Genomic DNA, 16,047 nt, shown 5'->3' on the forward strand with positions numbered 1-16,047 from the left:
AATTTAATTCAGTATGCACAGAGTCATTATACTCAGTACAAATTTATTCTCTATGGATAAGATTATGAGATTTTGTTGTTGTTGAGATAATAGACTTTACCGGTTAGACCGATGTTTTTTTGAATATTAATATACATATCTGAAACATAACTGTCGCATGTTTGTATTTTTGTAGTATTTATAGCTTTTATTGAAGTTGCACGTTGTGTTAAAACAACTGGGTCAAAATTGAGCAATGGTTTAGGTGTGGATATATTGTTTTTATTCGAATTAATGTGCATCCACCTATACATGCTCCATTCCCGACTTGTCGTCGCATCACTCTCAATGATATAACCCTTTTCTTATCATCTTTGATATGTTATCAGGACATTTTCAGGTAATAATGACTCCATTTTTTTCAAGCACCTCAAAAAAGTAAATATTTAAGTTGAGGATACAGAGGAATGTAACTAAGGGAATAAATACAGCTATGTTGTTGCAAATTAAGTGGCCGTGACGCAGCTGTTAATGAGCTTGCTTAAGAAGCTGAAAATCCAAGGTTCAAAGCGAGCTCTAGGTATATTTTGTGCCATTGATAAGATAGAAGGTGTTAACTTAGTCAAATGTTATTCCGTGGTGCTCTGCCATATGACCGTTGGTTTTTCTTGGAGCACTTGAAAAAAAAATTAAAATTAAAAAAAATAAGCATGGAATACTCAAGCCTGTCTGGATTAAATGGAATAAACCCACATTTCCTAAATCTTAACACAGCATTTTCCGATCTACATTTGACATTTTTTAAGCAATGAAAACACTGAAAAAACTTTACTTTGGTAATAGTCATTTAAGTAAATTGATTGCTAAAATCTTACAAAGCTTCGTTCCAAGTTGTTTTGAGCGGCCCATAAATTAAAACATCCAAGAGCTGCATCAAATGGCTAGCATGAGCAGGAAAACAATGCAAAATAACCCCATTGTTTTGACAGAACTCACTGACACTGATATTTATATGCGTTGTATGGCTGTCCATAAAAACAGTTATATGAAAAGTAACATATTAACTTACCAATGGGTAGAAGTCATTAGTCAACTATGTAAAAAAAGCCGCTTGAAACCCACCCGTTAAGGAATCTACCAAGAACATAGTTATAAGGGTTCACACAATCAATAGTGTAACAAGGCTGTGTCCCTGGAGATATAACCAGAGCTTTTTAATAATTACCCTCTCCAGATACAAAGCCAACAACCGTTCTTTGTTTTTTTGTGTCAGGGGCTATCCCAGTAGGCACGCAACGTTTTATTGACGTTTCTCAATCACGTGTATTTTAGGTGACTTCGTCCAGGTTACTATTTTACGTGAAAGTTACATGACAGTTACGTGCCAAAATATCGCGTCTTACGGAACTATTTTTATTCTTAATAAAAACCTGTGATAAGAAATATGAAATAATATTTTTTATTATATTATTTATTTTTTTATAGTATAGTCTTTGTATTCATTATATTAGTTATAATTATTTTACTGTTATGATGATATAATTAATTTTTATTGTAGTTTAATCATAATTAAAAAAAAAAAATTGGTCTATATAATATCTTATAACGCAATGCATTTAAAACAGAACTAAATAGTCCAATATATTTTAAGTTGTAATATCTAATATCCAAATTACATCAAATTAAGTTAAATAAATTAGTACCAAGCGTCCCTATTTGCCACACAAATAAGATTAAACTCAAATACAAGGTATGCTGTTTTTCTACTTTATGATATAATATTTTAGACTGGCGAATTTGTCCATTTTGCTTACTTAATTTAGTACAAAATAAGTTATGTTATAACGAATTTAATATCAAATTAAGTAAGCTACATGGACAAATTATAAGTTCTAGCAGAACGCATTCTTGATTCTTGAGCAATAATAATGTCTGTAGAACTTCTGCATACATTATTGCTCAAGAGTCGATTAGATAAAAACCAAAAATAGATTTTCTTCTATTATTTTGTTTTTATTAACAACGTTAAAGAATTTATCCAAGGTAATATCAATAAACAAATGTGTTATGTTATTTATTATTGATATATGCAGTGATTGGCATAGTTAACTAATTTTTTAGTTAACTTTTAGTTAAACTACTTTTTTTTAGTTAAATGCAATAGTTAAACTAAATTTTTTTATTTAAGTTAAACTTTTAGTTTAACTAACTTTTTTCCTAGTTTAGTTGAAAAAGTTTAACTAAATTTTTATTAACTAAATTTTTTATATATCGCCAAATAAATCGTTCTATTTCTATGCACCACTCACCTGACCAAGGACTCCAAGGATTCTGTTATTACTATTTTTATGTATTTATTTATTTAGTGCATGAACTGGACTTTTCAACATCATTTCCGCTTGGTCTGTATCAATAAAACGGTTAGCGGAAACATAAATTCATCAACAAATTTTCTTGAGTTGAAAAAAAAAAGGTTAAAAAGTTGAATTTTAGTTAACTATTTCTAATTAGTTTAAGTTAACTACTTTTTATAAAAAGTTTGTAACTAAAAGTTTAACTACTTTTTTTTAGTTTTAGTTAGTAGTTTAGTTAAACTATAATAAAAAAGTTTGTGCCCATCACTGGATATATGTATATATTATTATTATATACTTTATCTTTTTGTAATATATGACATCTTGATCTTGTGCTTTACTTGTTAAAAAAGGTTAATACTTATTTATTTCATTTTTTTATATCATTTAAATATTATATGATTAATATATATTTGAATTGTATTTATGAAATTATTATTGTATATATTATATGACTTTTATTACTATTGTTATTATGTACAATATAAAACAGGTTATTAACACGGATTTGTTCAATGTTTTCCCCACAAAAAGATGATTATGATGCTATTGTACTTGAAACTGCATTATACTTATCTTTCAATGTTGACAACCTTCCAATATGTAAAGCAAGTTTCTCTCAAATATAGCATTGCTTTTTTAAAAATTGTTTCATGATTTAGATCAAAGAAATAGCAACACCAGAAAATTTTGGTGCCTAAACAGTTGGCGACTCACCATGTAAGACTTGTTTTAAAAATATTTGATTTAAGATAATTATTTAATAATCATATTATTATTTAAGTTTTTATTTGTTTCTTTTTAGCTAAATTTGGTGTCGCTAGCTATTATTGGAGCAAATATTGACTTATTCATTAGATAAAGTTTGATGCATGCTCTTACCCAGTTTCCTTCTTCACGTTTCAATCATGTATATTTTAGGTGACCTCAACCAGGTTATAGTTTTACTTAATTGAAGCATGAAAGTTACGTTGCCAAAATATAGTGTATTTTGGAACTTTTTTTATTCTTAATAAAAACCTATGATTAGAAACTTGGAACGATACTCCTTATTTTATTTACTATTTTTTTATAATTTAGTTTCAGGGATTATTTTTTGGGGATATTCCCGGAATACCGGATATTTTTCTGAAATTTATCTTTTTCCAAATATCCAAAAAGTTTTCCATACATGCAAGTTAAAGTATACATTATTGTCATCAACTTGGCTGAATGCAAAATTAAGGGAAAAATTAGGGGGAAAATATTCTGAATTTTTTCAGGATATTTTCCGCAAACAATTTTCCAAATTTTTTAAATATAATGATTATATGAAATATGTAGTTTATATATTCATTATTGCAATTACTTTTTATTATACTTTTATAATAATATAATTATTTTGCATTGTAGTTTTATAATAATAAAAAAGTATCAGGGTATAAGATACCTTATAACATCGCAATGCATTTTTAACAAAAATAAAATGTCACATATATAATATTTTATCTAAACATATTATATTATTTTATATCTAAGTTTTATCAATTTAGGTTTAATAAATATATTACAAAGCTTAGTTCAAAATTGTGTAACGTTATGGCAGATAATTCTCATATTGCAACATGCAAAAGATCAAACCTTAATACAAGGTATACTTTTTTTTCTACCCTATTATATAATATTTTAGACTGTCAAATTTGTCGATGTAATTAATTTAATAATAAATAAGTTATTATAACTTATTTAATATTAAATTTATTAAACTACATGACAAATGATAAGTTCTGTATAAAATATTATTGACTAGGAAGATCCAATGGTATTGTTATGTTATTGCCTAGGAATATCATTCTGTAGTAAGACACAATAACCTTTTAACTTTTAAAGTTTGAGAAAATTCACTTTTCCCTCTCTTCGTCTTCTTTTGTGAATGCACTGTGTAGCAAGAATTAAATTTAGTTCGTATCTTGTTGGAGAATGCAACTTGATTCTGAGTTGAATTTTCAGCACTGAAAATACTTTTCAGGTATTTATTGGTGACCTAATTTGACAATACCTTATTATACATACTTTTAGTTTTATACTTAATATATTATATATAATTAGGGGTAGATGAGGCTCCTTAACCGTGGTGAATGTTTCCACAGCAAAAGGAGCCTCAAGGTGAAAATCTCACCATGGGTAGGAAAATCATGATATAAAATCCCCACTATAATGATGTGTGGTTATGTGGTAACTATTACATTTTTAAAAATTGTTATAATTTTTCTGTTTGTATTCTAAAATTACATTTAATGTTCATAACTTTGTAGATTACTCAATTAAAACAATTTTATAGGCTTTCACCTTTGCATCTAGTGAGTTAATGTATGAACAAGTTAATGCAGAAACAAGTGCAAATATAAGAAGATGGAAAACAAAGAAAACAAGTTATTTAATCAGATGTTATCACATAAGGTAAGTACAGGTCTTTTTCTAATCACGCGCATAAGTTATTAACTTTATATATAGATATATATTTATCTATAGACAGATATTAGATATAAATATATATAGATAAACAAAATTTTTTTTTAGACTTGTATTTTTTATTTTTTACTTCTTTTTTTATTTATTTGTCGACTTTTTTTTTATGTCTTTTTTTATTAAATCCTTATTTATTTTTTAGCAATAAGAGTATAAAATTAGAAGGCAAATGACTTTTTTTATTTTTCTACATTGTATGTAGTATTGTTTTCTTAAAATTATTTAATGATTTAGATAAAAGAATACAACTAGAAAATCTTGTTGCCAAAATGGTTGGCAACTTACCAAGTAAGATTTGTTTTAAAAGTTTGTGATTTAAGATAATTATTAAATAATCATATTATTATTTAAGATTTTATTCGTTTCTTTTCAGCTAAATCTGATTCATTAGATAAAGTTTGATGCGTACTCTTATAGGAGAAAATATCGACTGATTCGTTAGATTACGTTTGAAGCGTGCTTTTATGGGAGAATATATCGACTAATTCGTTAGATTAAGTTTGAAGTGCGTTCTTTGTGGAACGAAGCGTGCTCTTCGTAATTTGCAGATCTATGACTTAGTACTTATTACTTATTGGATTTAAGGAGGATATTTTAACAAAAATGCAGCTTTTATTACAAATTCAAAATGTTTATGTCAAGAACTTATATACTGACTAATAAAACCATGTAATTTAATACGTATTAAATATTTCCTCGACGATGAGTTTTTTTTCTTTACACGAATCCAAACACTTCGTTTTTACAAAGCATAATTATTACTTAAATATTACGTGCCAAAATTAACGTAAAAAGCACGTCTTTTAGACAGTTCATGGGGACCAAAAAGTTACCTAAATATCACGTGCCAAAAGTAACGTGAAAAACACGTCCATAAATCACGTGAATTGGTCATTTCGTGGGGACCAAAAAGTCACCTAAATGTCACGGGCCAAAATAACGTTAAATTCACGTTTTTGTCACGTCGCTGTGCCTGCTGGGATGCGATAAACATTTAAACTTATTGTTTAAATAATGTATTTACTTTCAGCCTTTCTAATGCCCTGCTAATTGAAACGCCACTTTGTCCAAATTAAAAGTTCTACTTGAAATTTCTTGAAGTAGAAAATCTGAAGCATTTATTTTCGGTCTTTTGAAGAAATTATTCTCAAGGTCAGCAAACCATTGCCTGATTTGAGCACAAAAAATGTTTCCGCACTGGTGGTCCAAATTTTCCAATATTCTCCTTGCAAGTTCCAAATGCCTTTTAAGCAAACACAATTTTTAAAAGAATAGGTAATTTTAACTTGTCAGCACCTACTACCAACTAGTTAATAACTACATATTACATGTAATATCTTACATGTAAATTTACATGTAATAAATTACATGTAAATCTTTTACTCCTGTTTCATTCTCTTCTTTCAAAGCAGGTTTGCAACCTTGAAGTAAAAATATATACACTAACAATATAAGTGCCGTACTCCATTGTTGCGCAGTTAAGTTAAGAGCTGCGGTGGCGCAGTGAGTAGAGCGCTTGCTTTAGAAGCAAGAAATCCAGGATTCAAAGAGAGCTCTGAATATATTTTGCGTCATCGGTAAGAAAGGAGGCGTGAACTTCCTAGAAAAATGTTCTTCTTCAATGCTCTGTGACATGTTGGGACACCTGAAGCAAAAATTAAACAAATAAAAAAGGTTTAAAAGATAGGTGTTGTAAGATTTAAGTTTTTTTATTTAATGCGGAAAACCGTTTTATAGTGATTTAAAACATCTTTTTTATATATAAATAATAGGACTACCGACGTGACATTAACGGTAACTGAATGGAAAAGGATTTTAATAATTTAAACGTAAAACAGAAATGTTATAAAATTAAAGGCACTGATTTTTTTGATGTCAAAGGCTGTTATTTGCCGGAAATTCGATGCTGCACGAAATTTGCCAAATTACTCTAATTAAATTAAATATTTTTTTATATTTGTTATTAAATGCGTCATTAAATAAATTATTTCGTATAAAATTTAAATAGGCAAAAAATTGAATGGACAATATTCTACGGAAAAAGGGACAATCCAGTTTTTGTAAATCAGTAAACAAATTTGTGCAGTGTCATATTTTGTATCCACACATATATAATATTGTTATATAATAATATATAACATATTGTTGCAAACAACAACTTTTTAGATTATAATATAGCATAGTTAAATTACGGTACATTTGATAAAACCATAAAATGTATAGCGCTTGATATATTGCGGTAACAAATAGAATTAGCCTCATCAATAATTATTTTTAGTTTACTTGTATATTTTGATCTGGTGATGCGCATTTGTGAGTTAATTTTTTATTATTACTTGTAAGTTAAACAAAGACTGTGAAATCAGTAAGCTCATAAAGTTTTTAACATTTGATACCTGAATTTGAAGTGGGACGTGGTAAGTGTTTAATGAAGAAATAGCTGTAATTAAAGCATGCAAAGATATAGGCTTATCAATGGGGAAATTGCCAAACAAATTAAAAGATCTCCAAAAGTTGTTAATAACTACTTCAAGATGGGCGTTAATTATGGAGCTTATAAGGAAAGTGGGGCAAAAGTAAAATTGATAATTATACTAGACGAGCTAATGTATGTCGTGCTGCTGCTCAGCATACGACTGCATCTCGAATTCGTGCTAATTTGCAATTACCTGTAATTGTTCAATTTGTGAGACAAATCTTACATAAAGATCCAAACACAGTTTGGAAAATGTGTAAACCAAAACCAAAACTTACTGTTTTCATAAAGAAGCTAGATTACATTTTGCAAAAGAACATTTTTCTTGGCAGGAAGAGTGTTATCAAGTTCTCAGAAGTGATGAAAAATGTTCAATCTAGATGGTGCTGATGGCAATCAACATTACTGGCACAATCTTCGAAAGAGGAAGAAACTCGGATGAGTTGTAACTTTGGTGGCGGAACTGTTATGGTATGGGGGTTTTCTCCTTTGCTGGGAAACTTCCACTGGCATGGATTTCAATTAAAACGAACTCACGGGACTACATTGACTCATTAGAAATTAGTTTGTTTGAACATGGTGAAGAATTGATGGGTGAAAAATTCACTTTTAAACAAGACAATACTGCTATACATAATTCAAATCTTACAAATGCATGGTTTAGAAAAAAAAAAATTCACGCAATTGAATGGCCCGCAGTCAAGTAATTGAATGGCCCTCAGTCACAGAATTAAATGGCCCGCAGTCTAGATCTAAACCCAATTGAAAAACTGTGGGAAAAACTTTATAGAAAGGTTTATTAAAATGGTAAGCAATTTGAATCCACATTGGAGCTAAAAACTTGTATCAGAGAAGCATGGAATGAAATATTTATAAAAACTATCCAAAATCTTGTGACTAGTATGTCAAACCGCATATTTAAAGTCATTAAAAGTTCAGGAAGCAATATTAAATATTAAATGAGCGTAAAAACAAAATATTTTCTCTTGTATATAACGTAAATAAGACTAATTCTGTTTTCTCCAAAAATTGAATATTTTTAATTTTTTTTCCATTTGTTACTAATTAAACATACCAATTTATAAATTTGTTAAATGTAGTAGAAGATGATAAGAAATAAAGTAGATTTAATAATTGTTTCACTGCCATTTTTGTTAAATTAGAACAAAAAATAAAGGTGAGGCAAATATTTTATATAGCATTTGATAATGTTATTGGAAGACTTACAGATCGTTTTAGCACCGCCAAACAGATTTTTGAAACCTTCAGCTTTCTTTGTAACTATCAAAAAATGTCAGGGGAGGAATTGTTACATGAAGCAGCTAATTTTGTGGAAAAAATATTTTAAAGATAACGTCAGAGAAGACTTTGTGAAAGAAATGAAACACATAACAATGGTTCACAAACTCCATTTCGGGACAAAACATTTGGGTGCACTGGAAATATTAAATGCTTTGGCAAAATGCATACTAGAAAGTATATCTCCAAATCTTGGTGTCAGTTCGAGGATATTTCTTACAGCACCAGCAGCAGTAACATTAGCGGAAAGGAGCTTAAACAAGCTTAAACTAATTAAAAGTTATCTTAGGTCTACCATGAGTCAGAATCGCCTTAACAACCTGGCTAGGCTAAGTATTGAGTTTGACATTGCAAAACATATAGACTTTGATACAGTAATATGTAAGTTTGCCAAGAAAAAGACACGCACGCACTTATATATCTTCTGTAGACACCTCAGTGTAACGAAATTTAAAATTTTTTTTATTTAAGTTTATATATACTCGATGTACTTAAGGATGGTTTTTTTATCTTTTCTTGTAGATTTGAACATTTAACTCGCCGTCGCATTAGAACAAAATAAATTTTTTGAGTGATATGGTTCATATCTGGTACGCATTTTACATCTATTTAAAAATAATAATTGTCGATATGATATTGAAAATAACAAAAAACTAGCTGTTCGCAACCATAAAACACTCGGTGTAGTTAAGGCAACTTTAAAATATTATTGCGTCTGTTTGATATTTTGTTGACTACGACATATTTTCGATAAATGATTAGGTCTGTGAATTATTATTATTATTTTTTTTTTTGTAATTTATTTCGTCACTATTTATTATACATTCAATTAACTTTTATCATCGGGCCCTTTTCATTTGTAACTATGCAATAAGTTTCACGTGAGATTAACGTGAAATAACCAAAAACAAAGCCTTGTACGTAACGATCTGATAGATGAGTGTAGAAAAGAAAAAAAAACTATTTGCATTGTGATATAATCATTGTTTGTGGTCATTCAAAAAGGATAAATTCGTTTTAGTTATTTTTTATTTATAATTATGAAAAGACGATATAAAAATGATAGGTGTGGACAGTTCCACACCTATCATTTTTATATTTATTCTTTATATTGTCACTTTATTTCAATAATTTGTTATAAACGGTAAAAAATAAATGGTTTAAAAAACATAGCATGATATTTCTCTTAGTGTTTTTTGAAATTTAAAGTTTTTTATAAAAATGCACCCCCTTCTTCCCCACACGTATAATCGGTAGGTGAGAAGAGTTATTTAATTTAAAAGTTATCAAGATTTAATACAAGACCTTTTACCAAAATAATATAATGCAAAACAAAAGCATTTACTTATATAAATATATATATTTTTTGAAAAAACAAATACTTTTATACATTTACATATAAATTAACAAAATACAAATATAGTAAATTTTTTTTACATCTTTATCTTAAAAATATGTCATTCGATTTTTAATCTAAAAAATGTAATTCCAAAAATCAGTGATCCAAAATACGAGTCATGGTAGGTCTGTTCCAAACCAACCATTAATATACTTGTTATTTAAAGTCTTTTTAAATAGGTTTTAGTAAATGGTAAAATAGATTAATACTACAGATAGAATTACGTGCAGAAAACTGGTTGAGCAAGCTGAAGAAAATTATGGAATCGAATTATCCCATCAGACAATCAGAAATCGTATCCAAGACCAGGGATTTCAAGGATGACTTGTGCGTAATAAACCATATTTGAGTAAAGAAACACATGAAAAGAAGATTGGAGTTTGCTAAGAAGTTCAAAAACTTGCCGTTAAGTTTCAAGAAAAAGATCCTGTGGAGCGATGAATCGAAATTCAACTTAAAATCATCTGATGGAGCCCAAAAAGTTTGGAGTAAAGCCAGAGAAGCCTACAAATTAAGCTGCGTGAGAGGAGCTGTCAAGTATGGTGGTGGTAACGCGATGGTATGGGGTTCAATGGCTTGGAAGGATGTCGGAAAACTCCAATTTATTGAGACTATAATGGATCAGGTGCAATACAGAAACATATTAAAGCAAAATTTGAAGTAATCTGCTCGAAAACTTCGGCTAGGATCTAATTTCATATTTCAGCAAGATAACGATCCCAAGCATAGTGCCACTAAAACCAAGGAGTGGTTTGCTGAAAATAATGTTGAGGTCTTGAAATAGGCCGCACAATCATTGGACCTTAATCCCATTGAACATTGTGGGAAATTTTATACCGAAAAATCGGAGATCGCCTATTTTCCAAAAAAGATAACCTCAAAGTGGCTATTGAAGAAGCATGGGAAAAGATTCAACCACAAGAAACAAAATCTTTAGTCGAGTCAATGTCTAGACGTCTAGAAGCTGTAATCCAAGCAAAGGGAGGCCCAACAAAGTATTCAAATAATTGTTTTGTTACATAATAATTTATTATGAAACAAATAATGTGTTTGGTCGAATATTTTTTTGACAATAAAAAAACGACCTAAGTTCCTTTATTTTAAGACTGAAACTTCGTGATTCATATTTTCATTAAAATAAATAAAATCTATTTAAAAACATGTTCTTTAATTTTCATATATTTTGAGTTTACCAAAAAATTTACGAAAATACAGCACTTTTTTTAGGAAAAATATTTAAAAAAATGTTTAGTCGGATAATTTTTTGAGACACTGTTTATAGTAAATATTAAAATAGATATCCGAGAAAAAAAAAATAAACTTCAAGTGAAAATGTTTTAGTTTGCAGACTTGACTCTAACATTTTTTGTTAAAGTTCCTTACTAAGAATATTTTTCGCTAGCTTGGTTTATAATGACACATGTTGCTTTTTTCATTAAATTATAGAATTAGAATTATACTATCGAATTGTAATGTGTGTAATCTAATAATGTTTCAAATAAACTATTTAAAGTTAGTTTATAACCAAATTATTCATATAACAACAGAAAACAATCGTAAAAGTCAAAATATTTTTATAATAAATAACTTTTTGACATGCCACTCTTTTCTAATTTTAGCATAGGTTACAAACACGAATATCGGAAAGTGTCAGTCAAGTTAAAACTTGTCCCTCGTTGAGCGAACTAGACAAATATGAGCGTTTTAAATAACATCTCATGCAACTTAAAATATTCAAAAGTTTCAAACTTACTTATATTTTTACATGTGCAATATAATTTTACAAGTGCAATATAATTTAAGAGGAGCTAATTTATTCAGATTTGTTGAGAAAATTTAAAGTATTTTATTTGGAACCTGGCAAAAGAAAAGTTTAACTTTTCGTTTTTTTAAAGCTTTTGAAAATCGCGTATTTCACAAGGATGTCCTTAACTTCATCTACAAAGAAAAAAAAAATATTTTTTTAAAAAAAATTTTAGAACAGTATTATTATCATAACCAATTTTACATCCATAAGCACAGGATCTTCCTACCTTGTTAAGTTTTATTTGATGTAGTATTTAGATAAAGCTTTTACATACACGTTTTTGCCAAAATTTTCCAATAATCCTTTGGTACGCTTTTAAAATAATAGTTTGCGATTAAATATGTTAACTAAATGTGAATAAATTGCGATTAAATGTTAATTCAATGTGAATAAATTGCAATTAAATATGTTAATTAAATATTAATAAATACAAGTGTTTATTAATAATGTGATCTAACCTATTCGTTGTTTTGATTTTGATCTTGATTCATGTACTCCATCGTAAAAACATTTAAGTTGATGCACTCCATCGTAACTCTAAAAGTTTACACAACGAATATTTCTCAGAAAAAAAAATTCTTGGAAAAATAAAACACTTTAGTCGTGAATTTCATTCTTAAAGCAATCACTAAAATCTTGAATAATTTAGATGGACTTAAATTATTAAAAACCATTAGTCAAATCAGTATTTGATACATATCTCAGTACCTAATATATATCTCAGATGAAACTTAATAAATTTCTAATAAGAAAAAAAAATTTCTTCAAAAATTTTTTTATTATTAGCATTAAATTCATGCTTAAGTCGACTTTTTTCTAAAACTTTAGTTTTTGGTATTAAGAAATAATTAAATATATTCGAACAAAAATCAAAACAAGGTTTGTTCTTTTTTAAATTTTTTGGCAATTTTTGTTTAATATAAATTTTAATACAAAATACCTAACTAAAATATGTATATAACATGTCATATCTACATAGAGTTAACTTTTGATTTCATTATTGCATTTAACAGCAGTAATTGCTGGAAAAAAAAAATTTATAATGAATGCTCTGTTATCAAGTATACACAGATATAAGGAACTAAGGCGATCCTATGGGGAAATTTCGAAAGGATCACTCCTTTTAGTTTAAAACATTAAATATATTGTAGCCTATTTGTATCGTGCAATATGTAACATGCTAAACAAGCTAAGCTACAACTTGCTCCTTGATGATGGAAACAGTCATTTTTAAAACTAGTTTATTGTTATGTTTATTCAGTAGACTTTGAAATGAGTCTACAGCATAAACAGTGAAAACCTAGGCTTTAGAATAACATTAATGAAAATTTTAGCACAGCTACTAAAATTTGTGATACTAGCATACTAGTAATGACATTTCTACTATATTAGTATTACAAATTTGTAATACTAATATACTAGTAGTTTATGTACTAATATACTGGTATTACAATTATTTACTATACACAACTTTTAGAATACACGACAAAGAATGCAAAATACTTTTTATTTTTTAAATTCATTTCAAAATGTTCTTTTAATTTATAGCTGTGCAATACAAAAAAAATTGTTTATAAATTGTTTGTTATACAGTATTTTAAATTGTATATTACCAATAGTATTAGTAATGTTCAATTTAAAATGATGTATAATATTTTAAGAAATATAAAGGGTATGCCTAGGGAAAAGTCTAGAGCAGCATGTCTTCTATACTTTACTAAATATAATGATTCAGTTATTATAATCAATTTTGAAAAATATTCTTTTTAAGTATTTAAGTTGGTATAATATAGAAAAATATTTTGAGGTTAAAATGTATTACATTTTTCTCTCCCAAAACCAGTTGTCTCTAGCTTATGAAAAAGCATTTATTTGATCTAAAGCTTTAGATTAATAGAACAGAAGTATTTTGTATATGAATGTATCCTAAAAGTTGTTTATAGTAATTAATTGTAATACCATTAAATATGAAAATAGTTGTGATGTTCCCAAATTTTATTTCGATTTAAAGCTATTTTCTGAAAAATATTTTATATTTTGGAATAGTTTGGAATAATAATTATTCTGATAAAGTACTTTGCATAGGTTTTCTTTTTAATTTTTTTCTGTAGTTATGTTGCTTTTCATGAAAGTTTTGATGGTATAAAATGTAAACAAAAAAAAGTTATATAAGTAGTATGTTTGAATATCCTTTACAAACTAACCAAGGCAGATGTTTTTCAATTGCATCTATATATCAGAAAGGGTTTTTCTATTAAAATTGTTCAATTATTCAATATAATACATACTTTAATTGCTATATCTATTTATACTAACCAATGGCCAGAACAGTGTTTTTAAACTTTATCATTAGTAGCAAATAATTCACAGAGACTTTTTAGATATTTAAATGGATATCAGCCGCAAACAGTTTTCCTCACCAGTCTTTTTAGATGTTGTTTGATATAGATATGCATGCTTATGCCACCAGTAAATAATTTTTTGTGTGTAAATTTTTTTACATAAACAAAAAAAAGCAAGCAGCTAAAAATATAATTGGTACATTAAAGATAAATTCTTTAAGCTAAGACACAATCAGATCACTTTGTCGTCCCAACAAATTAAATTTTCAAGCTTATAGATACTTGTCTTTGATAAGCTGAAGCATTGAATTTACCTCCACCCACCCTCCTCTAATCATAGCAAACATTTCATATAATCAGTTGTTTAAAATCATTGTGGTCAAAGTCAACCAATATAAAAAACTGTTAAGAACATTACTAATGTTTCACGCAAAATGTCTACACATAAAAAAACACACATAAAATGTTAATATGCAAAGTTCTAGAAAACTAAATTCAACCCCTCAAAAAAAAAGACTTTTAATAAATAAGTTTTATATGTTGCAAATAAAAAGTTATACAAAATTGGGGTAAATTGTATTCTATCATATTAACATCCCTAATTGTATTTATTTACTACATACATCTCCCAAGTCAGTTGATGTAAAAGTTTCCAAAAAAGTTATGTTTTTAAAAGTTTTCAAAATAAATATTGTTTTAAAAAAACCATAAAAAAGGTATTTTATTTCATGTTGAAAAACTATAGTCATTATGCAATAAAGTCTACAATAATAATTTGTAAACAAAATGACTAATATTTTGAAAATTTTTATACAATTTTGCTACTGTTACAACCCAACATGATAAACTTTTAAAGAAATATTTTTATCAATAATATTAAGGATCTGTCTGATATAGAAGGGTCTTGGGCAACCCTAATACCAGTTTTTGTTCCAAATTTTTTAAATTCAGTATTAATTTTATTTGCAGAACATATTTAGGGGATAGGAGCAAGCATTTAAAAAAAAAGTAATTTGTATGGCCACCGAAATATATATATTATATATATATATATATATATATATATATATATATATATATATATATATATATATATATATATATATATATATATATATATATATATATATATATATATATATATATATATATATATATATATATATAAATGAATCAAGATATATATATGTATACATATCTTGAAAATGAAGCGAAATGTCTCGAAATTTATAAACTTAAAGCAAAAAGAGTGTTGATTTCCACTGCAGACAATCCAACAATATTCTCATACGCAGAAGCAACAAAGCAAAGTATACCAAAACCAAAAGAAACTGAATTTGTAATGATTGCTAAAATTACCAATGAATTCAATACCAAAAAGAAAATTGAAAAAAATATTATTGTCAGCGGTATTATTGAATCACTCAATGAAGACAAAAATACAATCTTAGAAAATGATAAACAATAAGTTGAAGCAATGCTAAAAGCGATAAATGCCAACCTTTCATTAAATAATACAAAAAGAATAATACGTTTAACAAAAAAAAATAAAGGATCAGAAAGACGTCCAGAACTGATATTATTAGAACTTGACAGCATAGTCACTCAAAAGTTAGTAATTAATAATTCAAAAAAATTAAAAGAAATTGACATCTTCAAAAATGTTTACATTAACAAGGACAAAACTGAAAATGAACGACTATTTGACAATGAATTAAGAAAAATCAGAAGCACAGAAATGCAGCTCGTACTCATGAAGTTCTTGGAGGTAATGGGAGGCAACGTTACAATGAACACAACGGAAAAAAATATTATTAGGGGATCCGTTCAGGCGAACTTAAAAAAATTTAAATCAAAACTATCTAAACCATACTCATTTAATT

The 16,047-nt window shown here is 27.5% G+C and overlaps 1 protein-coding gene and 2 long non-coding RNA genes across 11 annotated transcripts in view; 2 read left to right on the plus strand and 1 right to left on the minus strand.

Annotated features, from left to right (window-relative positions):
• The first annotated feature begins 1,416 nt into the window (after positions 1-1,416).
• LOC136084539 (uncharacterized) lies at positions 1,417-5,544 on the plus strand. Of its 6 annotated transcripts, XR_010640616.1 has the most exons (7): positions 1,417-1,729; positions 2,346-2,452; positions 2,996-3,053; positions 3,139-3,268; positions 3,866-4,772; positions 5,076-5,129; positions 5,215-5,544. It is a non-coding gene; the product is annotated as an uncharacterized LOC136084539 (long non-coding RNA). The 6 variants fall into 6 exon arrangements; XR_010640615.1 differs by having other exon boundaries at positions 1,418-2,452; XR_010640617.1 differs by lacking the exon at positions 2,346-2,452 and having other exon boundaries at positions 1,419-1,729.
• Positions 5,545-9,956: 4,412 nt separating this feature from the next.
• On the minus strand, positions 9,957-12,355 carry LOC136085002 (uncharacterized). Of its 2 annotated transcripts, XR_010640992.1 has the most exons (4): positions 12,281-12,355; positions 12,049-12,169; positions 11,873-11,953; positions 11,574-11,700 (listed from the first exon to the last, which is right to left on the minus strand). It is a non-coding gene; the product is annotated as an uncharacterized LOC136085002 (long non-coding RNA). The 2 variants fall into 2 exon arrangements; XR_010640991.1 differs by having other exon boundaries at positions 9,957-11,953.
• A 158-nt stretch (positions 12,356-12,513) lies between these two features.
• LOC100206464 (endoribonuclease Dicer) overlaps positions 12,514-16,047 on the plus strand; it is a 75,938-nt gene continuing 72,404 nt past the window's right edge. For all 3 annotated transcript variants that reach the window (XM_065804655.1, XM_065804658.1, XM_065804657.1), the window contains exon 1: positions 12,514-12,701. The gene's annotated coding sequence lies outside the window, so the exon portion shown is untranslated. The remainder of the gene's footprint in view (positions 12,702-16,047) is intronic.

The sequence above is a fragment of the Hydra vulgaris genome, chromosome 09, assembly GCF_038396675.1.
Source record: "Hydra vulgaris chromosome 09, alternate assembly HydraT2T_AEP".
NCBI lineage: Eukaryota > Metazoa > Cnidaria > Hydrozoa > Anthoathecata > Hydridae > Hydra > Hydra vulgaris.